The sequence below is a fragment of the Canis lupus genome, chromosome 31 (assembly GCF_011100685.1).
Source record: "Canis lupus familiaris isolate Mischka breed German Shepherd chromosome 31, alternate assembly UU_Cfam_GSD_1.0, whole genome shotgun sequence".
In the NCBI taxonomy this organism is placed as follows: Eukaryota; Metazoa; Chordata; class Mammalia; order Carnivora; family Canidae; genus Canis; species Canis lupus.
Genome location: NC_049252.1, coordinates 8528226 through 8552794, shown reverse-complemented (window position 1 = coordinate 8552794; position 24569 = coordinate 8528226). Strand labels below are relative to the sequence as shown.

The window sequence follows — 24569 nt, the reverse complement described above, 5'->3', positions numbered from 1 at the left end:
CCCTTGGAAAGTTTTTCAATAGTATAGTTTAACAAAAGCATAAACACTAGTAATTTAATAAAACCTTCCAAATTCAACATCCTATTAGTTGTGTATGTAAACAAAGGGAGCACTTAAATCATTGATATAATTTGAGGGCTTAGAATTAAACTTTATTTCTTTAACTTTGGTGATTCTGAACAATTCTATTGAAAGTATTTGCTCTGATACGGTCTTTGTAAGGTATCTTAATCCACAGAATATAGAAACACTAATATACATGATTGGAACATGATGAGTCATGCTGATTTAATTTATGTTGTTTGGGTATAGTTAAGTTTTAGCCTCACGTGGTTTCATGAAGGAGATCTGATCCAAGATTCAGTTTAAAGGACTGATGGGCAAGGTTTGGCAGTGTAGAAGCAATCGAAAATTTTTCAGGCAAGATTCCTAAGTAGAATCAAAGTGAGAGAACAAGGATATGAGATCACAATACGTAAGACAGGAATGAAGCAGACAAGAGATTTTCTGTAAACAGCACTAAAACACTGAATAACTTCTTTTTTCTGATTCAGAGAATGATAACAATTCTGATTTTGTGACTAGCAAGTAGGAAGATGTGACGATTTTTATCATCTGGAAGAAGACAAGAGAAACTATGCTTAGCCAAATGCCAAGGACTATGCATAAAGATAAAAATTCATATCTTATGGCCTCAGGGAATAACTTGATTACTCTCAGTTTCAGCCATTTGATTAATTAATAGTGAATCCAGTATGTAACCAAGGGCATGTCTCTAATTTTAACTAAGGTGAAGAAGAAGAAAACTTCTATAACTTCTGTATTCATTAGTTAATATATTCATTATACAAATGTCTGGTAAGAGCATATTATCAGCCAGGTAATGTGCTGGACACTGGAAGTTCAAAAATCAATATGGTACCCTTGCAGCCCTTTACTGGCTCACAATTACATACTGAACAAGTGGATTTTCTCTTGTCTAAGTTATTATGTGGAATTTTAGCTAGATCTGAAGACAATGATTTTATGCCCAAAGAAATCCTTCAAATGCTTTCTAGTAACAAAGGTAGTAATACTAATGTGCCTAACGGATTGGGTGGTAACCACATGGCAATTCCGCAAGATGCAATTTTTATTCAACTCAAGTCTTCTTGGAATTTTTTTCCTTAATGCATACTGCTGAGAAAATTAAACTCCTCTAAAAAAGCATCAAATTGCCTGAAAGTTAATTTGTCATTTGGACCATAATAGTGAAATTTAATGACGCTATTTGCTTAATTTTTCAAATACTCTGTGAAGTGATGTGGCTGCGGAAATTCCTGAACAGGACCCTTGTCTCTTCTCAATCTAACAGGAGCTCCTATAGCAAGGGATAAGCAATTCTCAGAACAAGAACACTCTATACATGGACACAAGGAATAAATATTATCAAATTCATTTTTACATGAAAGGCAAGAACTCAAATAAATTGATAAAAGACATACACTAATAAAAACACAGATTTACGATTATGGCTTACCCCATCAACATAATGGATAAACTTGAAATGTATTAATTAGATCTTTCAAGTAGGGGCTTGATAATAGCTCTTTGCAGAGTTTCAGCAATTTTAATAGTCTTTTTATAACTTGCATGGAAAAGCAAAAGTGAAGATTAAATTATATATTTAGAAACTCATGTCTGTTTTAAAAATTAAACATGTGCATCATGAATGTGCAATTATATGAACATCAGCTGATTATTTCTAGGGCGCATATTTTACATTTCTGCTATAATGCAAGAAATAGATTTAACTGATCTATGAAAAGCTGGACAAATCTCTACAGGGCATATTACATTTTTCATAAGAATGCTTCAGAAACATAAGCTACTGCAGAGGCTGCTGATATCAAGTGTCCTCACCAGGCTTTATATGCAGACTGCCGGCTCTCCACTAGATGGGGATCATCAGGAAATGCAGGGACATTTTCTTCCGCACAAGGGAAAACCAAGAGATGGAATCCTCATTTCCACAGAAACAGGCTTTTCTCTCTCCTTATCAATACATGTTTGTAAATAGAAAGAAGCAAATTAAAAAAAAAATCTACCCATATATATCAAAACATACTTAAGAATGAATCCTAAGGCAACGATTAACTATCTCTCATAATCATGAACATTGAAGAGACTCCTCCAGGAGGCTGTTCCTCTTTCTCTACTAGTCATAGGAACATTTTAGGAACTAGTGTTGGATCACATTTCCTATAGATTTGTAAAAATTTCAAAGGGAATGTGCAGAGTAATTGACTAAAATTACCAAACAGTTTGATGTCTACCTTTTACTAATCTTTGGGGACTCTTGGGTGGCTCAGCAGTTGGGCACCTGCTTCCAGCTCATGTCATGATCCCAGGATCCTGGTTCTAGTCTGCATCAAGCTCCCTGCCAGAGGCCTGCTTCTCCCTCTGCCTGTGTCTCTGCCTCTCTCTCTGTCTCAGTCTGTGTCTCTCATGAATAAATAAATAAATCGTAAACTAATCTCTGTAGGGATGCCTGGGTGGCTCAGTGGTTGAGTGTCTGCCTTCCACTCAGGGCCTCATCCCAGGATTCTGGGATCCATTCTCCCATCGGACTCCCTGGGTGGGAAGCCTACTTTTTCCTAGGCTTGTGTCTCTGCCTATGTCTCTGCCTCTCTCTGTGTCTCTCATAAATAAATAAAATCTTAAAAACACCTCTGTAATTGTTAATAAGATTAATAGACATTATTTTTTAAAATCATATTTCTTTGGTAAGTATTAATGTTCACTGAAGAATATAGTTAATCATTTTGAGGACTAGAGGGGTTGATGCATAATAAAGCATAGAAGGAATTCTAGGCTTTTGTCTGTGTGAGAAGTCAGTCAGGGACACAATTCTTTGTGAACACATTCTAGTTTAAAAAAGATAGTAGCTCTTAATTTTAAGCATAAGACTTTCATTTTAGAAATTCTAATGTATTATTATAAATCTAAAATTCATTGATTAAATATAAACAGTGCAATTTCTAGCTTATTTCCTGTGAATTACGTCAAAATTATTAAAATACCTAAATTTTATAGGTTTCCAAACCTTTCATAATGAGATTATTAAAATATAATAATCCTAACTAATTCTTCTTTCTCTCAAATTAAGTGACACAGTTTATTTCAGCCTATTCTTTCTTTCTCTCCTTCCATTCTGCCACTGTCTTGTCTTCCTCCTTCCTTTCCTTCCTTCTTCCTCCTCCCATCTTCCCTTCCTTCTTTTGTTTCTTTTCTGTAATGATCATGTGGAAATGATACTAAAGTAGGCTGTTGGTTTTTCAAATTTGAGTGACTACTGATAAAAAAAACGGGGTAATTTTGATGAAAAACTATATATTTTGTTGGAGAAAAACAAAGTGTAATAAAGAGAGTTTGAGTAACCCAACTCATTTTAATCCACCCCAGACAGTATTGATAACAGTGTTTATGAAGTGTTGAAATACTGCTGAAACAAGTCTTTCTAAAGACTTGTTAATTAAGTGGACATTTTTGTGATTTCCTGGTACCAAGGGGATCCCCATTTACATATGTTTAAAACTTATTTACTGTGATTGTTGGTGGGAGTTCAACGATTTTAGAGACGAAAAAGATTCTTTCTGTCGCCTTCTGTCATGGCAAACAATAGCATCACAATACTAAACTCAACTAGTGTTCATGACTGTTGTGTTCAATTTCACACTAAATTTGGTCTCTTTCTCATGGGGCAAGACTTTAATTCTGCCAGTTATATGATATGAGAAAGCGCTCTGTCGCTATAATATCTGCCATGTGATCCATGTATAACAGAATGACTTCTAAATTGATTTAGAATTATTCATTATAAGCATCCACTCTCTTGTTAAATTGGTAAGAATTAAATTTTCTCATAAAAATTATATGGAATTTAATCTACTATCTTAAGGCCACATTGGACTCTAACTTTGGTCAGAGAAAATACCTGAATGTAGAATGACTTAAAACTTATTTTATCTAATAAGCCATATAGAAGTTAAATTGTAGTTCTTTGAGTTCACGTTTTTTCAAAATATACAAATTCTTATCAATGCTGTAAAAATAATACAAGGTTCCATTGTATATTCTGGATTGTTAGGTTTAATTACCTTTGAAGTAAACACAGTGAGCACTTGTGAAGAGGGTCACAGAAGTAAGATGCATGCCTTTAACTCCAATTAACTTGATTTACTTAAAAACAAAGGATCTTTCTTTTGCCATCAGCAGAAGACTCAATATTCTGAGCAAGTCTGGATATTTAGTGGTTGTAAATTTATCTTCATTCCTTTGTAGAGAAAAGTTATTTGGCTTATAATTATTAATGACCAATTGTTAATGAAAACTAATCATACTATAGGCTTCTTATTTTTAAGAATGCTATAATACAAAACTCTGTGAATCCCTTAGATTGATATGTGTGTGGTATATTTTTGCAATTACATATTTTACTTGTTTAGTAAACCTAAGGGGAACACAATTGAGAAGTCAAATTGGCAAAATTGAGAAAAATCAGAATGAAAGAATTTAAGTATATAATTGGATATGAACTGTAGTAGGACTCATTTATTTGCGAAAATAAGATTTTAGGAAAATATTTATCCTTCACTTTCAGTGAAGTTGATTTAATTTTTAACATACTTAATTTCTTTTATAAAAGGCAAAAATGTATTAATTACCACTTAGCAGGAAAGAACATATATCCTGATGAAGAAATCTAAACCTCATCTAAATTCCCTTTCAAAATTTACATTTTTTTTTGTTTTTTCCTTCTTTCTTTTTTTCTTTTTCTTTCTTTCTTTCTTTCTTTCTTTCTTTCTTTCTTTCTTTCTTCTTTCTTTCTTTCTTTCTTTCTTTCCTTTTTAATTAATAACTTTTAATTGAAGTATAATTAACATGCAGTATTATATCAGTTTCAGGTTTACAATGTAACATGATGATTCAACAATTCTATACATCTCCCAGTGCTCACCATGATAAATGTAGTCATCATCTGTTGCCAAACATCATTACAATCTTATTAACTGTATTTCCTATGCTATATTTTTTATCTTGGTGACTTATTTATTTTTTAACTGGAAATAGGTACCTCTTAATCCCCTTTATCTGTTTCACCCATGCTATCCCCCTACCCACCTCCCCTCTGGCAACCATGAGTTTGTTTTGTTTATAAGAGTCTGTTTCTTTTTGTCTCTTTTTTTTGTCCACTTGTTTTGTTTCTTAAATTCCACATGACTGAAATATATACTCAATGCTTGCTTTTTCACATAGAAAATTCAATCAATAGAGACAAAATTCAGTTGTCACTGAAAATTCCTAAACCCAGTGATTGCCACTGTTAACATGAGATGAACAGCTACATATCACTAATTTTCTCTTTAAACAAATATGATACTGGGGATCCCTGGGTGGCTTGGTGGTTTGGTGCCTGCCTTCGGCCCAGGGCGTGATCCTGAAGACCCAGGATGGGGATCAAGTCCCACATCGGGCTCCCGGCATGGAGCCTGCTTCTTCCTCTGCCTGTGTCTCTGCCTCTTTCTCTCTCTGTATCTCTCATGAATAAATAAATAAAATCTTAAAAAAAATATTATACTTCGCAAGTTAAATGAATAAAAATGTATGCCATCTTTTTAAATAGCTGACTAAACAATTTTATTGATATACCATTATAGGCATATCTTGTTTTATTGCATTTTTCTTTATTTTACTTTATAGATAACTGTGATTTTCAACAAATTGAACATTTGTGGCAACCCTGAGTTGAGGAAGTCTATTGGTATCATTTTTCCAACAGTATTTGCTCACTTAGTGTCTCTGTCATATTTGGGTAGTTTTCACAATATTTCAAAAATTTATATTATTATATTTGTTATGGTGTTCTGTAATCAGTGATCTATGGTGTTATTACCATAATTGTTTTGGGGTGCCACAAACTATGACAAAATAAAATGTCATGTTTAATAAATGATGGTATGTGTTCTGATTGCTCCACTGATCACTGTTTACCCATCTCTTTCTCTTTCTCTCTCTCTCCTCAGGCTTCCCTACTTCCTGAGATACAACAATTTTGAAATTAGGCCAATTAATTACTTCGTAGTGGCCTTTAAGTGTTCAAGTGAAAGGGGAAGTCATACATTCCTAAATGACTAAGCTTTAGAAGGCATGTCAAAAAAACGAGATAGGCTGATAGCTAGGCCTCTTGTGCCTGTTAGCCAAATTGTGAATGCAAAGCAAAAGTTCTTGACGGAAATTAATAGTCCTATTCCAGTGAACTCAAAAATCATAAGAGAGTAAAACAGCCTTATTGCTCATATGGAGAAAGTTTTAATGGTCTGGATAGAAGATCAAACCAGGCTTAAACTACCCTAAAATCATAAACATCTCTTAAAGCCTAATCCAGAGCAAGGCCCTAACTCTCGTCAATGCTGTGAAGGCTGAGAGAGCTGAGGGGACTGCAGAAGGAAAGTGTGAAGCTAGCAGAAATGGTTCATAAGATTTAAGTAAAGAAGCAATATCCACAACATAAAAGTGCCAGGTGGAGCAGCAAGTGCTGATGTAGAAGCTGCAGCAAGTTATCTGGAAGATCTAGTGAAGATCATGAATGCAGGAGGCTACACTAAACACCAGATTTTCAATGTAGATAAAATAGCCTTCCACTGGAAGAAGGTGCCATCTAGGACTTTCATAGCTTGAGAGAAGAAGTCAATGTCTGGCTTCAAAGCTTCAAAGGACAGGCCAACCCTCTTGTTAAGGGACTAATGCAGCTGGTGACTTTAGGTTGAAGCTCCAAAAATCCCAGGGCCTTTAAAAATGATGCTACATGCACTCTGCCTTTTGTTGTTGTAAATGCAACGAGAAAACTTGGATGAAAGTACATCTGTTTACCACATGGTTTACTGAGTATTTGAAGCTCACTGTTGAGACCTACTACTCAGAAAAAAAATTGTTTCTTCCAAAACATGACTGCTCATTGCCAATGGTCATCCAAGAGCCCTGATAGAGATGGACAATCAGATGAATGCTGTTTTCATGGCTGTTAACATGACCCAACTGTAGCCCATGGATCGAGAAGTAATTTCAACTTTCAGGTCTTTTTGTTTTGTTTTATCTTAAAGATTTTATTTATTCATGAGAGACACACAGAGACAGGCAGAGACATAGGTGGAGGAAGAAGCAGGACCTCCACAGGGAGCCCGAAGTGGGACTCCATTCCCAGACCCAAGATCACCCTCTGAGCCGAAGGCAGACACTCGACCACTGAGCCACTCAGGTGTCCCATCAACTTTCAAATCTTATTTAAGAAAAACATTTGGTAAGGTGATAGCTGCCATGGATCGTGATTCCTCTGATGGATCTGGAGAAAGTCAACTCAAAATCTTCTGGAAAGGATTCACCATTCTAGATGCCACTAATAACATTCATGATTCATTGGAAGAGGTGAAAATGTCATTATGAACAAGAGTGTGGAAGAAGTTGATTCCTACCCTCATGTATGACTTTGAGGGGTTCAAGAGCTCAGTGGAGGAAATGACTGCAGATGTGGTGGAAACAGCAGAACTAGAGTAGGAAGTGGAGTCTAAATGTGACTGAGTTACTAAAATCTCATGATAAAATTTTAATGAATGAGGAGCTGCTTTTTCTGGATGAACAAAATTTGGAGAAAAAGCTGCAAAGACTGTTGAAATAAGAACAAAGGATTTAGAATATTACACAAACTTAGTTGGTAAAGCAGTGGCAGGGTGTGAGAGGATTGAAAGAAATTCTACTGTGAGTAAAATGCTATCAAACAGCCTTGCATGTTACAGAGAATCATTTATGGAAAGAAGAGTCCATCCATGCAGTAAACTTCACTACCATCTTATTTTAAGAAATTTCCACAGCTACCTTCGCCCTTCAGCACCCTCCACCCTGTTCAGTCAGTAGGCATCAACATCCGGGCAAGACCCTGCATCAGCAAAAGGATCAACTCACTGAGAGCTCAGATGATCCTTAGCATTTTTAGCAATAAAGTATTTTTAATTGAAGTATGTGCATTTTTTAGACAATGCTATTGCATATTTAATAGACTACACTATTATGTAAAAAAAACTTTAATATGCATTGGGAAACCAAAAATTCATTTAGTTTGTTTCATTGTAATACTTGCTTTATTGTGGTGGTCAGGAACCAAACGTGTAATACGTATTTAACTAGATTTTCACTCATGGAAATGCAGTTCATTTCCAATTTGTCACGATTATAGAAAACTTCAGTGAACAATGCTGTAGAGTACTTTTGCACTGAGTTACTATCTTGTTGAGATTAAAAGTTAGAAATGAAATTTGTTTAATCAAAGGGAACACAGTTTTTAAAAGTTGGTAACCATTATCAGTCTATGCACCTAAAGAATATTTCTGATTCATTTTCTCACTAAAAGTCATGACATTCTCAATAAGATTCATGCTTTAAACCATCACAGTATTCGCCAATCTAGAAGATAACTGTATTCATTACTTTTTTATTTGCATTTCCTTTGTTGCAAATAAAGATGAGTGATATTAGTGTGCAATTATCAGACAATGCTATTTCTTATTCATGAATTTTCTGTTCCAATCTTTTGTCTTTTTTTCTCTTGGCATTGTACATCCTTTTATTAATCAATTGAATTCCCTATATATTAGGGAAAATAACTGATTGCAATGTATCTGGCAGTTATTCCTTTTAACTCTTTCTTTCTTTCTTTCTTTCTTTCTTTCTTTCTTTCTTTCTTTCTTTCTATATTATGTTTGGCTAACATATAATTACAAAGGCCTTTTAAAAATAATTAGAAAGCCCTTTATATCTTAAATATTTTTAAAGATATTATTCTAAATATTCTTCTCCTACTTTCATTGTTTTAAATATTAACTTTGTGTGTGTGTAAGGAGTGAGGTAGTATTTTAACATAATTTTTGGTCAACAAATTACAATATGAATTAGAAGTTAAAAATGTAGGCTTTGGAATACCACATATCTTAGTTCAAATTTTGGTTCTGCCATTCATTATCTCTATGATTTTGAGCCTAATATTTCTGTGCCTTTATTTCTCTAACTGTAAAATGGAGCTGTTGATTATAATATCTACTTCACATGGCTCTTGGGATGGTTGAATGAAACACCATGACATTCCATTGTAAACACTCAAATAATGGTTCCTGTTATTAGGAGTCTTCTTGCCAGCCATAGTCCCAGTGCCATTTGTCTAAAAGAGGGTATTTTGAGATTCTGATTTATAGTTAATTTTATTTCTGGTTTCTCACATATTTTATCTTCCTATTTGCCTTTTACAGTAAGAATAACACATGGTTTTAGTAACCAATTTTATGCTATGTTTAAATTTCTGAGAGATTAAGAACTCTCTTTTTAAGAAATGGTCTGTAGGTTATTCTCCCATTATATTCTGGATAAAATATTGCTGTAACATCTCCATTACATTCATACAGTCACTGAACATACGTTTAAGTTAGGGTCTACTATGTACCAGATGATACTCAGGTCTGGGAAGTAGGCAAGTAAACAAAACAGACAATAATTACTACCTTCATGAAGCTCAAATTTTAGTATGGGAGACAAAATAAACAAATATAACAATATATAGGGTATTACTATGGTATTACATGGTGATAAGGAATATAGAAAAAATAGAGAAGTAGTTTAATTAGATCTCACTTAAATAGTCTTCAGCCTAGACCTGACGAACTTGAGGGAACACACCAGGCAAGTCAGTTGGAAGAGCATTCTGGGCAAAGACATCTGCAAGTTCTGAGGCTCTCAGGTGGGAATACTTCTGGAATGTTTGAGGACCATTAGAAATTTCAGTGTAACTCAACCTGAGTGAATGAAGAAAAGAATAATAGCAGAAGAGTTCAAAAAGACAGAGGTCAGATAAGCGTCCTGCCAGTCTCATAAGGAGAATGAGCTGAGAAGGCATTGGTGGAGTTTTGGGCAAAATAAATATATAATAGTAACCTACTTATGAATAAATAAATAAAATCTTTAAAGAATAAAAAAAAACCCAAGTCTTTAAAATAAATAAATTAGTTAATAATAAAATTTAAAACTGCTAAAGAGTGAACTGTAAAGTGTATTTGTTTCATAAGAGTAAATATTAGTTTATACATGAAATATTTTACTCAATTTTATTAACATATTATATTTGAAATTCTTTTTAATTATTAGCTTCCATTTTACAGCTAAAGAATGAATCAAAATAATGATAATTACTGATTTTCATGATTACGACTTAAAATAATTTTGTCATGTTGAGGAATAGGATATTAAAGAATTATTCACTATGGATTTTAATTATGCTAGATAGGCACTGATACTGATTTCTGCCACTGTTACTGCCTTCCACATCCAAACAATCAACTTTCTAAATTTCTCTAAAACTTCAATATCCAATAAAACCAAAACTTTGAATTCCATTCCGCAAGAAACCTACTGTTCTGAATATTCCCTGTCTCAGTAAAGAGCAATCTATTCTTTTTGATGCTGAGGTCAGAAACTTCCGAAATTATCTTTGACTCTAATCTCATTCTTATTCCCCCCATTCAAAACAAAAAATAAACAATTCCTTCAGACATATGTAAGAATCTACATATTTCTCCCGTCTCTGCCACCCAATGGGGAGTCTGTCTGACACTCTCCCTTTGCCCTGCCCCGCAGTTGTGCTCTCTCTCTCTCAAATAAATAAATGAATCTTTTAAAAAACTCCTTCTTGCCCAATCTATCTCAGTCTCTCATTGTGAGGAGTAGAATAACCCACCACAATAAGAAAAGAATGACTCCACGGAGAATAGGTAATTTTGAACAAATTCTTCCAATTACCCAACATATATACATAAAACACAAATATGTAGAAAATATACAAATATCTCAAATATCTCAAAATCACTTTAATTCAATGAAATTTTAGCTACACATCATACACAACTCTGAAGTTAAGAAGTTGGTGGACTCTTTGGAAGGAAAATGTCCAGTACTATGCGTTTGTCCTTACCTAAAATGGGAGGTATAATTCTTCTGTTGGAATACTAAGGTTACATTTTGAGTTATTCTACCCAAGTCTCATAATTAGTTAAATTATGAAAGAGTGCACAATCAAAATGTATATCCATATATTCATATATGATCTTCAGATTATACCTGAATAGCTATCAACCCTACATGTCAATTTCTCAGTTGCTGTATCCTTTTACTTTGCATAAAAATTATATTTTCTGTATTCTTTTTTCTTCTTCTTTAGAAATTCAAGGTAAATGAGGCACCTGGCTGGCTCAGTAGGAGGAGCATGTGACTCTTGATTTTGGGGTTGTGAGTTCGAGCCCCACATTGGATGTAGAGATTACATAAATAATTAAATTTTAAAAATGAATTAAAGAAAAATGAGCTTGCAATATTTTCTTAGATCATCTACTCAATCTAAGACTATATGCCTGTGTGAATCAGAATCAGGCATAAGGCATATATTTAAAGGGAAATTACGCATATTGTTCAGGTGTGGGAAAATAGCATCTTCCATATTGCTTCTTGGAGTGTTAATTAACATAGCCAAAGTGCAAAAACGAACACAACCTTGACCTAGAATTTCTGATTCTAGGTATTCATCCTGCAGATGCTTTCCACATGTATGCAGAGATGTTTGTACGTGAGTGTTCATCACAGCATTTTTCGTGGGTGTAAAAAAAAAAAAAAAAGACTGGAAATGAAATCAAAAAGTATATCTAAGATAAAGGGTTAAAAACTAATTGATTAGGGATCCCTGGGTGGCTCAGTGGTTTAGCGCCTGCCTTCGGCCCAGGGAGTGATCCTGAAGTCCCGGGATCCAGTCTCACATCGGACTCCCTGCATGGAGCCTGCTTCTCCCTCTGTCTGTGTCTTTGCCTCTCTCTCTCTCTCTCTCTGTGCGTCTCATGAATAAATAAATGAAATCTTAAAAAAATAATTAAAAGTGGTAAATACATGAATTAGACCTATACTCTATGTTTAATGCTATGTAGCCATTAAAAAAGATCAAAAAAGATCAGATACATATCTACCTGGAAAAATTAGGGAAAAACTCCAAGATACACTTATAGAAAAAACAGCATGATCTGGGACATTGTTTTAGGATGCTACAATTGTATACAAAATCAAACACACGCATATACATACATATGAATTGAGAGATTGTGGACAAACTATAGAATATCTTTCCCAATTTATTCAGTAGCAATGTCTGTCTTCCAATTGCTCAGAAAAAAAGCCAAAATACAAAGGAAAACAAAGAACCCCAAAACCATAACAAAAAATCTAAATTTCATTTTCATAATTCTCTCCACTTAGATGCCTAACATGCTCTAAAACAAAAACCTTGAAAACATTTTTTATTCTGTGTGTGTGTGTCTGCCTCTGTCTCTTTCATTCAATGCATTAGCAAATCCGGCTTTACCCTCAGAATACATACATAATCCAACCACTTTCTATTTCCACTACTCTGTCATCTCACACACCATTGTCTCTTTGATTATTAGAATAACTCTCAACTGCTCACCCTGCTATAAATGTCTTTTCTCTTTTTTAAGGCTTTTTTAAAGTAATCTCCCCGCCCAACTTGGGGCTTGAACTCGTGACTCCCAAGATCAAGTGTCACATGCTCTACCGACTGAGCCAGCCAAGCACCCAAATATCTTTCCTGTTAAAGATACCTGTTGAGGGGATCCCTGGGTGGCTTAGCGGTTCAGTGCCTGCACACCAACTCCCAGCATGATGACACTTCCAGCAACTCTTTTTTTTAAAAATATTTTATTTATCTATTCATGAGAGACACAGAGAGAGAAGCAGAGACACAGGCAGAGGGAGAAGCAGGCTCCCCACGGGGAGCTTGATGTGGAACTTCATCCCATGACCCAGGGATCACAACCTGAGCCAAAAGCAGACGCTCAACTTCTGAGCCACCCCAGTGCCCCCCGCCCCCATAAGATACTTTTTAAGGGGAAGTATTTTATCACTAACATTGTTTAGAATTGATAGTACATGAATATAAAAAAGAGACTACATTTAAATCAGTCTTATCATCATTTAAATTTTTTCTATAGTGTATAACCCCTTATTGCCTGTCCACAGGGCAGATACTCCTATTATTAGGCCCTTAGTATGCTACTCTCAAGGATGACATCCATGGTTCTATTTTGGGTGACTTTTTTTTAAACTGAAAGTTCCTCCAATGGAGCACCAGTGTGGCTCAGTCGTTAAGCTTCTGCTTTTGGCTCAGGTCATAATCTCAGAGTCCTGGGATGGAGCCCTATGTGTATCAGGCTCTATGCTCAGCGGGGAGCCTGCTTCTCCCACACCCTCTGTCTGCCACTCCCCCAGCTTGTACACATGCACAAGCATTCGCGCTCTCTCTCTGTCAAATAAATAAATAAAATATTAGAAAAAAAAATAAAGAAAGTGCCTCCAAATAAAATACAGAACACAAACTGAAACAGGGAATGGCAGGTACATTTTCAATCAGCTCCCTGGATGAATCCTATATACAATGAAGGCCTAGCATCCACTGGATTTAAGATTGAATAGAAAAAAAGAAAGCAGAGAAGAATCTGAGTGAAAGGAGGACAGCTAGAAGAATTCTAGGGCACTAAGCATACTTCCCTGAAATGAGGCTTCACTATCTGATTTGCTTTGGCTAATAAATATAAATAGAAGTGAGATGGGTCACTTCTAGGCTGTAGCTTTAAGGGCAGGATGTGTGTCGCTAAATTCTCCTCTTCTCCTGCCATAATGACTGACATCAGAGGTTCTCCATCAGCTTGGGGCCTGAAGTGTAATGATGTAGAGAAGAACCAGGCTTATGTAAGTGAGGAATAAACAACCTTGTTAGAAACTACAGATATGGCGGTGTTTATTACTGCAGCATAATCCAACACTTTATGGCTGATACAGGTTACTTTAAGAAGGATGGAGTAAGAAAGAAATTGCAAATTTAATATAAAGTTCAAATAAGGTAAAGAAGATGGAAGAATGTCTAATGAATTTGTCAGTGAGAAGGTCAATGGTGCATTAGCAAGAGCAATTTCAGCACAGTGGTGGGAGTAAAAGTCAGAAAGATTAATTATCCTGCAAATCATTAGTACTCCATGGACATTCTTTGATATGCAAACAGAAAAGAACCTCCAGGTCTCATCTTCTTCATTGCATGTGACAGTTCAAATTAAAAGTCGGTGAATTTGAATTATTAAGCTACATCTTCTAGAGAAAATTAAAAAATATTGATACTGCCAAAATTATTACTTTAAATGCTCAAGAATAATCAGCTTTTATTGTTTATCAACATTATGAAAAATACTTCGTTTTAAACAATAATATCTTTTAAAAAATGTTTATCTCAAAATTTGTTAAACTATGGGTCTGATTTTGGTGGTGGCAGGGGAGGAACTCCAGACTTAGCAAATATGAAGAAATGAACATAGCGGAGAGGTATTTCCAAATGACTGTTTTTTGGATGAGGAATCATAGATCAACATGCTTCATTGATTCATTCAATCAATCAACAAATATGAAGTCCCCACCGTAAATAAGTCATTCTGTGATACACTGAGGTATTCAATGGAGAATGATCATAAATACTACCTCCAACTTCACAGAACTCACAGTCATTAACATTTTAAAGTTCAAAATGCAAAAATTTCAATGTCATCTGTTTTATATGTGTTGTGATAATTTACAAATATGTGGGTAAATATTTTGATACTCTTCCCTTTGAGAGGTGCTGTTTAATATTCTTCTCTTTGAGCTTGAGCTGGATTGGTTATATCTTGGTTACAAATAGAATACAGAGGAGGTGATGGTATGTGACTTCAGAGATCAGCGAGCTTAAAAGACATTGTAGCTTTCTTCTTGCTCTATATTTCTTGGATTACACATTCTGGAGAAGCTAGCTGCCATGTCAAAAACATATTCAAGCAGTTTTATGGAGTGTTCATGTGACAAGGAACTGAGGCTTCCAGGAATGGCCATGTGAGTGAGCCATCCTGGAAGACAAACCTCTAGCCCTAGTCAAGTTGTCAGGTGACTGAAGCCCCCAATGACATCTTGATTGCAACCTCATGTGAAACCCTGAGCCAGAGCCATGCTGCTAAATTGCTCCTGAATTCCTTATCTTCAGAAACTGTGCAAGAAATAAATAGTTGTTGTTTAAAGCTGCTAAGCTGGGCCGCCTGGGTGGCTTTGCTGGTTAGGTGTCTGTCTTTGGCTCAGGTCATGATCCCAGTCCCATAATGCGCTCCTTGCTTGGCAGGGAGAAGCAGACTCCCTCTTCCCTCTGCTTGTGCTCTCTCGCTCTCAAATAAATAAATTTTTTAAAATACTTTATTTATTTATATGAGAGAAAGAGAGAGAGAGAGAAAGAAAGAGAGAGAAAGAGAGAGAGAGAGAGAGAGAGAGAGGCAGAGACACAGGTAGAGGGAGAAGCAGGCTCCATGCAGAGTCCGATGTGGGACTCGATCCCTGGTCTCTAGGATCAGGCCCTGGGCTGAAGGCAGTGCTAAACCACTGAGCTACTCGGGCTGCCCAAATAAATAAAATCTTAAAAAAAATAAAAATAAAGCAGCTAAGTTTTAGACTCTTAACTATGGAGAACGAACTGATGGCTACCAGGAGGGAGAGTGAGGGGGAATGGGTTAAATAGGCAATGGGGATTAAGGAAGATACTTGTGATGAGTACCAGCTGTTGCATGGTAGTGTCGACTCATTAATTCTACACCTGAAACTAATGTTACTAATAAACTCTTGTAAAATAATTGGAGTTTAAATAAAAACTTGAAAACATAAAATATAAAAAAGGAAAAAAAATACAGTAGTTAAGTTTGGGGATGATTTGTTGTACAGTAATAGATAACTAACACATTTATCTATTCACTAATATTTTGTACGATACAGGATTTCTTTTACTCCTAAAGACGCTCTGTATTATTGCCAACATAAGACAACTCCCAAATCTTTAAAAAATTTCCACATAATATATATTTCATGTAATAATTATATATAACAATATATTTTTGTTTTGCATACTCCAACAGAGACCAATTTTACAATAATTTACTCTTTAATTAGACTCTAAAATAAAGATTTTTCTAAGACAACAAAGTTGCTTCAAAATTTATTCACAGTTCTTCAAATACTATTTTTTTGGGAGGAAGGCATCCTAACTTAATGGAGGAAATGCTATATTAGTAAAATGATATATTTTGTTTCTAGAATCTTTTTGTTTGGAAAAAATATATAATTAAAAAATTAGTAGCAAAATGCAAAATTTGAATTTTTGCTTTGATTGTAGAAATAAACTGGAGATATATGTCTAATACTAATTCTGTGCGTTTATAATTACATTCACCTAGCATATGTGTAATCAGAACAGCCTGGGCCTTGGAACTAGAAAAAGAGGAGTTTGAATCTAGACAACCTGCCATATTTTACGTATTAGGCAAGATGTTAGATCCCTTCCCTTTTACACTTATTCTTTTTAAGCTTTCACAAAAGCCTGAGAAAACTCTGCCCTGCGCACACCCTCAAAATGAATCTACTAAGAATCTTGAATAATTAGAAGGTCCGTAAGTCACTGAAACTTCATATAAAATATTGCACGCACATGGCTGTATATATTTTCCTAGGACGTGGAAAGTTCATGGAGTTAATCTGGTTTTCAAAAAAAAAGGTTAAACATCAATGTATACTGGGACACCTGGGTGGCTCAGTGGTTGAGCATCTACCTTTGGCTCAGGGCATGATCCCAGGGTCCTGGGATCGAGTCCTGCATCAGGCTCCTCACATGGAGCCTGCTTCTCCCTCTGCCTATGTCTCTGCCTCTCTCTCTGTGTCTCTCATAAATGAATAAATAAAATATTTTTTAAAAATTCAATGTATGCAAAGAATTGTTCCAATTTTTGTGTTATTCATAACATTCGAAGGTTTTATGATGTGTGATGATCAACCTTTCTTTTTATTTTTCTTTTAAAGGTTTTATTCATTTTTTAAAATAAATTCTTTTTTGTTTGTTTATGATTTTATTTATTCATTCATGAGAGACACAGAGAGAGGCAGAGGGAGAAGCAGGCTCCATACAGGGGGCCCGATGTGGGACTCAATCCCAGGACCTGGGATCACACCCTGAGCCGAAGGGAGACGCTCAACCGCTGAGCCACCCAGGCAGCCCCTATTTATCTATTTGAAAAAGACTGAACATGAACAGAGGGAGCAGCAGAGGCAGAGGGAGAAGCAGACTCCCCGCTGAGCCGGGAGCCTGGTGGGGGCTCCATCCCAGGACCCCAGGATCATGACCTGAGTGGAGGGCAGAGGCTCAACCACTGAGCCGCCCAGGCGTCCCTCAACCTCTCTTTTTAGTTGAGCAAAGGGATAGACAGGAAAGGCCAAGCAGACAGAACCTTGTCTTAAAAGAAAATATTCCCTCTCTTGAATATAGTATATACATTATATTACAGAGACATACTAATAAACAAGTATTTATAACAGTGAAGATATGGCTGTATATATAAAATTCAAATATATAGGGTTCCATTCAATGAGGTTTTAATTGCTAAAATCAGCTTTGAAACCACCATCTATGGCATACAGTTATGCATGATTCTCGGTGCATCTGCCTTGTGGTGTGAAGTGTTAGTTAAAAAAATGGTATCTGCATGGATTTTTCTGATTAGATGGTTACCTCCCAAAAGAGATTAGTTATCATAGCAGGCAGAAAAAAGTTCACATGCCCTAGGAAAACTGCTGTTACATGCTACATGTTAAAAAACAAAACAAAACAAAACAAAACAAAAAAAAACCACGGGCACCCAGGTGGCTCAGTGGTTGAGCATCTGCCTTCCACTCAGGTCATGATCCCCGGGTCCTGGGATCGAGTCTGCATGGAGCTCCTCCGCCGGAGCCTGCTTCTCCCTCTGCCTGTGTGCCTCTCTCTCTGTGTCTCTCTTGAATAAATAAACAAAATCTTAAAAACAATAAAAATAATTAAGAAAACAACAAAAAAATTAAAGTGGCAATGGATTCCCTGAGATACAAAATTCATGTAACTTTATGGTCGATCCTTTTTTTCTTGTTTATTCTATGTCTAAGCACTCCCTTTAATACTTAACACATGGATTCTGATTTTTGGCATGTCTTTGGAGTTATTCTTAGCGCTTTCTGTGTGAATAAACTAAACTGACCCTGATACAGAGAATGGCCCAAATAATCAAACATTCTCATTTGGAACCTGATACAATTCTAGAGTTCAGTCTTGCCCATAACTAGAGTGCTAGGACTCAACAGGTATCTTTTTTTTTTTTTTTTTTTAAGATTTTATTTATTTGTTCATGATAGAGAGAGAGAGAGAGAGGCAGAGACACAGGCAGACTCTATGCTGGGAGCCTGTCGGGGGACTCGATCCCGGGTCTCCAGGATCACGCCCCAGACCAAAGGCAGGCGCTGAACCGCTGAGCCACCCAGGGATCCCCTCAACAGGTATCTTTAACAGGAAAGATATTTGGGTGCTTGGCTGGCTCAGTCGGTAGAGCATGTGACACTTGATCTTGGGAGTCACGAGTTCAAGCCGCAAGTTGGGTGGGGAGATTACTTTAAAAAAGCCTTAAAAAAGAGAAAAGACATTTTATAGCAGGGTGAGCAGTTGAGAGTTATTCTAATAATCAAAGAGACAATGGTGTGTGAGATGACAGAGTAGTGGAAATAGAAAGTGGTTGGATTATGTATGTATTCTGAGGGTAAAGCCGGATTTGCTAATGCATTGAATGAAAGAGACAGAGGCAGACACACACACACAGAATAAAAAATGTTTTCAAGGTTTTTGCTTTAGAGCATGTTAGGCATCTACGTGGAGAGAATTATGAAAATAAAATTTAGATTTTTTGTTATGGTTTTGGGGTTCTTTGTTTTCCTTTGTATTTTGGCTTTTTTTCTGAGCAATTGGAAGACAGACATTGCTACTGAATAAATTGGGAAAGATATTCTATAGTTTGTCCACAATCTCTCAATTCATATGTATGTATATGCGTGTGTTTGATTTTGTATACAATTGTAGCATCCTAAAACAATGTCCCAGATCATGCTGTTTTTTCTATAAGTGTATCTTGGAGTTTTTCCCTAATTTTTCCAGGTAGATATGTATCTGATCTTTTTTGATCTTTTTTAATGGCTACATAGCATTAAACATAGAGTATAGGTCTAATTCATGTATTTACCACTTTTAATTATTTTTTTAAGATTTCATTTATTTATTCATGAGACGCACAGAGAGAGAGAGAGAGAGAGAGAGGCAAAGACACAGACAGAGGGAGAAGCAGGCTCCATGCAGGGAGTCCGATGTGAGACTGGATCCCGGGACTTCAGGATCACGCCCTGGGCCGAAGGCAGGCGCTAAACCACTGAGCCACCCAGGGATCCCTAATCAATTAGTTTTTAACCCTTTATCTTAGATATACTTTTTGATTTCATTTCCAGTCTTTTTTTTTTTTTTTTTTTACACCCACGAAAAATGCTGTGATGAACACTCACGTACAAAAACATCTCTGCATACATGTGGAAAGCATCTACAGGATGAATACCTAGAATCAGAAATTCTAGGTCAAGGTTGTGTTCGTTTTTGCACTTTGGCTATGTTAATTAACACTCCAAGAAGCAATATGGAAGATGCTATTTTCCCACACCTGAACAATATGCCTAATTTCCCTTTAAATATATGCCTTATGCCTGATTCTGATTCACACAGGCATATAGTCTTAGATTGAGTAGATGATCTAAGAAAATATTGCAAGCTCATTTTTCTTTAATTCATTTTTAAAATTTATATGTAATCTCTACATGCATTGTGGGGCTCGAACTCACAACCCCAAAATCAAGAGTCACATGCTCCTCCTACTGAGCCAGCCAGGTGCCTCATTTACCTTGAATTTCTAAAGAAGAAGAAAAAAGAATACAGAAAATATAATTTTTATGCAAAGTAAAAGGATACAGCAACTGAGAAATTGATATGTAGGGTTGATAGCTATTCAGGTATAATCTGAAGATCATATATGAATATATGGATATACATTTTGATTGTGCACTCCTTCATAATTTAACTAATTATGAGACTTGGGTAGAATAATTCAAAATGTAACCTTAAAAAAAAAAATGTAACCTTAGTATTCCAACAGAAGAATTCTACCTCCCATTTTAGGTAAGGACAAACGCATAGTACTGGATATTTTCCTTCCAAAGAGTCCACCAACTTCTTAACTTCAGAGTTGTGTATGATGTGTAGCTAAAATTTCATTGAATTAAGTGAATTTGAGATATTTGTATATTTTCTACATATTTGTGTTTTATGTATATACGTTGAGTAATTGGAGGAATTTGTTCAAAATTACCTATTCTCCGTGGAGTCATTCTTTTCTTATTGTGGTGGGTTATTCTACTCCTCAGAATGAGAGACTGAGATAGATTGGGCAAGAAGGAATTTTTTAAAAGATTCATTTATTTATTTGAGAGAGAGAGAGCACAACTGCGGGGCAGGGCAAAGGGAGAGTGTCAGACAGACTCCCCTGGGGAGTCTGATGGAGAGTGATCCCAGGGCCCCAAGATCATGCCTGGAGCCTAAGTAAGACGCTCGAGGCATCTTGAGCAAGGCACCATTCCGGCACCCTAAGAAAGAATTTTCTTATAAATGTAAGTCTGGTGCTTCATATATTTCGGGAGTGTAATACAGTCTCAAACCAAAGTCATATTAAAATTTTCCATCTGAATTACAAAAGATCAGATCTTACAGAAATCAGTGAATAAAATGGACTCTCCTTAAAGGAAAAATGAACAATAGTATTGTAAATCTGTTTGAATCTAGACAATCCAGAAAACAAGGGCCAGCATGGGAAATGAACACCTTCTGCAGGAAAACAAATGAATTTTGAATTTGACACTATAGGATGTAGAAGACTTAGAGCAATTACAAGCATGGCAGGAATCTTAGGATTCATATTGCCCTGTTCACTTATTTCTTTACAAAATACAATTTAGATATTGAAATATTTCATTTTCATTCCCAAAATGAAGGTCAGTTTCTCATTACTGGTCTTTGGAAGTTGTTTTTTTTTTTTTTTTTTTTTTTTTTTTTAAGATTTTATTTATTTATTCATGAGAGACACACACAGAGAGAGAGAGGCAGAGATACAGGTAGAGGGAGAAGCAGGCTCCATGCAAAAAGCTCGATGTGGGACTCGATCCTGATACTCCAGGTTCATGCCCTGGGCTGAAGGCAGGTGCTAAACCGCTGAGCCACCCAGGGATCCCCCCTGAAAGCTGATCTTAATGAACAAATCTGACCCTAAAGAACTGAAATATGGATGTAATAGGCATCGATAAGAAGAGACACAATCAATAATAAAAGCATGGCATAATGTAGAACTCATCTATAAGAGTTGACATAAGGGCACATTTATAAATATATATACAATACAAAGTCTTATAAGAAATCTATAAAGTGAAACAAACTTGCAAGTAGATAATTTCTAAATCATTTGTTTATTTTTAGAGAGACATCTCATGTATAAACTTATGGACATATCAAAATAGAACATGTGTATTCTTCATGGACTTCCAGTTTCAACAATTGCTGTTGATTTGGAGAATAGATTTTCACTGAAAGGTGAAAGCATGTTTTGTTTCAAGTAAAATAATTCAAATGTTCATTAAAAACAACTTAAGAAAGTGTTGAACAAATATCTTTGATAATTGTGGGACATGTGGCGCTTTGTTTATGGAAAACTAACCCATTCCCACTTGTGATTTTAGTATTATGTAGTTAAATTGACTATTTGTCAAGTCAGTTTAAAATTATGTCTTAGAGACAAAAGACCATTAACCCACTAAGCTATATATTAGTTAAATACTAATCATGAGTCAAAGAATGTTTTCAATGTTTTATTGCTTTTTTATAAAAAAGCATTGCTGGGAGTCTGTGAGAAAAAGTACTGTTAAACAATAATTTACCTTGAAATCTACTACTAATTCATTTTTAGACATTTCCTTTCTCATATCCTTCTAAATCCTTAATATTACATTTCACATGTTATTATGTAACCATCAGTTAGAAGAGGTAAATGATCTGAATTCTTGATCCTGATTAGCCTGTGGAATAAAGCATAGTTCTACTTGAGACCCTTATAATAAAATATTTTTGCTGTTTTCATTTAGAAATCTCTAATAAGGAATGATATATTAATGTGTACACTATCCAAAGAGCAAAGGCTAGCTGTGTTCCCTTCGGTATACTTAGAAGAGTTAGTTACTACAGAGAGGTGAAGACAATAAAGTTAGAAAAAACTGGTTTGATGACCAAGAACTAAAAAGAATGTCTGTTCATTCTCATATTCTTTGTGACAACACAGATGAGATTTATAGGCTGAAAAATGATCCATATGTTGGCTCACTTTCCAATCTTACAGGCTTTTACAATTGTGGACAGGTTAACATGCAAATTCCTTACTTTTTGCTGTCCTTCCATAGAATTGGAGTTCCAAATGTGGCTTTATTAGAGACAGTAATCCTTGTATAGAATTCTAATATCTAGACAGTAGTATTATATTCTAAGAGGAATTTTAGGAGCAATTCTTCTAACACTGGGTTCTCATTGCCATTGTCTTGCTGTGACCACGCTGATGACATGATATATTAGGCATGCTAAAAAAGAACCATGATATTGACATATGGGAGGAATATTCTCAGGGGTTGTCTGTCTCAGTGTAGATTATTTACCCTTAAAGCAAAACACACATGGTCCTGGCCTATGCCTGTTAAGCATTTACTGAATCTAGACGACAAAGGTTACACCCAGTGGGAATAAATTTCTAAACTATGTAGCATGACTATATATAAGAAACAGATGAAATATTTTATGTGGCCTTAGAACAGATTACACAATGTTCCATACAGTTGTTAATATATAGTAAACCAGAAAAATATTACATTTGAGAAAATAACTTTGTAGAAGGGCAAAGAGAATCCTTTGGCTTCCTTTTGAATTAACTAATTGATCTTTTTCATATTTATTTCTCTTTGTTTTAGACTTTTTTTCACATTGTCATTGCCCAATAATGGCAACCATAAACAAAGATACAAAAAAAAGTCTGGTCTCCCAATTTTCTGCCTCCACAGAAATTCTCTAATAATTGCTGTGAAATTTCCCCTGATAATGGACAAACAATATCTCTACATTTTCATTTCTCTCTCTCATTTACATTTTCTCTATATAGATGATTGTTCATCACAAGAAAACAATGAAGACATTTCCTTATAATATGCTACTAATTTTCCTGTTGATGTGACAAAAAGAAAACAAAAACACAACTCTTGCTTTCTCTTCCAAACACTAATCTTTCTCTTCACTCTAAAAAACATTACCGGACATTTTCATTAAGAATACTCTTATACAGGGGCACCTGGGTGGCTCAGTAGTTGAGCATCTGCCTTTTTTTTTTTTTTTTTTGTATTTTTTTTTAATTGGAGTTCGATTTGCCAACATATAGTATAACACCCAGTGCTCATCCTGTCAAGTGCCCCCCCACCAGTGCCTGTCACCCAGTCACCCCATCCCCCTGCCCACCTCCCCTTCCACTACCCCTTGTTCATTTTCCAGAGCTAGGAGTCTCTCATGTTTTGTCACCCTCTCTGATATTTACCACTCATTTTCTCTCCTTTCCCCTTTAATTCTTTTCACTATTTTTTATATTCCCTGAATGAATGAAATCATATAATGTTTGTCCTTCTCCAATTGACTTACTTCACTCAGCATAATACACTCTAGTTCCAACCATGTTGAAGCAAATGGTGGGTATTCGTCCTTTCTGATGGCTGAGTACTATTCCATTGTATATATAGACCACATCTTTATCCATTCATCTTTTGATGGACACCAAGGCTCCTTCCACAGTTTGGCTATTGTGGACATTGCTTCTATAAATATTGGGGTGCAGGTGTCTTGGTTTTTCACTGCACCTGTAAATCCCCAGCAGTGCAATTGCTGGGTCGTAGGGCAGATCTATTTTTAACTCTTTGAAGAACCTCCACACAGTTTTCCAGAGTGGCTGCACCAGTTCACATTCCCACCAACAGTAAAGAGGGTTCCCCTTTCTCCACATCCTCTCCAACATTTGTGGTTTCCTGCCTTGTTAACTTTCCCCATTCTCACTGGTGTGAGGTGGGATCTCATTGTGGTTTGGATTTGTATTTCCCTGATGGCAAGTGATGCAGAGCATTTTCTCATGTGCATGTTGGCCATGTCTATGTCTTCCTCTGTGAGATTTCTGTTCATGTCTTCTGCCCATTGCATGATTGGATTGTTTGTTTCTTGGCTGTTGAGTTTAATAAGTTCTTTATAGATCTTTGGTACTAGCCCTTTATCTGTTATGTCATTTGCAAATATCTTCTCCCATTCTGTAGGTTGTCTTTGAGTTTTGTTGACTGTTTTGCTGTGCAGAAGCTTTTTATCTTGATTAAGTCCC

General features: G+C 35.7%; 1 protein-coding gene and 2 long non-coding RNA genes across 12 annotated transcripts in view; 1 reads left to right on the top strand and 2 right to left on the bottom strand.

Moving 5' to 3' along the window:
- Positions 1 to 24569, bottom strand: part of ROBO1 (roundabout guidance receptor 1) — a 1125490-nt gene that overhangs the window by 456056 nt on the left and 644865 nt on the right. The gene's annotated exons all lie outside the window — the stretch shown is intronic.
- Positions 145 to 22642, bottom strand: LOC102153225. Its single transcript, XR_005382093.1, has 5 exons — positions 22556 to 22642; positions 9715 to 9875; positions 4140 to 4315; positions 1903 to 2034; positions 145 to 429 (listed from the first exon to the last, which is right to left on the bottom strand). It is a non-coding gene; the product is annotated as an uncharacterized LOC102153225 (long non-coding RNA).
- The window catches only part of LOC102153268, a 28010-nt gene continuing 21747 nt past the window's right edge, over positions 18307 to 24569 (top strand). For 2 of the 4 annotated variants that reach the window (XR_005382098.1, XR_005382097.1), the window contains exons 1-2: positions 18307 to 18351; positions 21602 to 21715. This is a non-coding gene — a long non-coding RNA (uncharacterized LOC102153268). Of the gene's footprint in view, positions 18352 to 18494; positions 18544 to 21601; positions 21716 to 24569 lie in introns of those variants that run through there. The other 2 variants (XR_005382099.1, XR_005382100.1) reach the window with 2 other exon arrangements.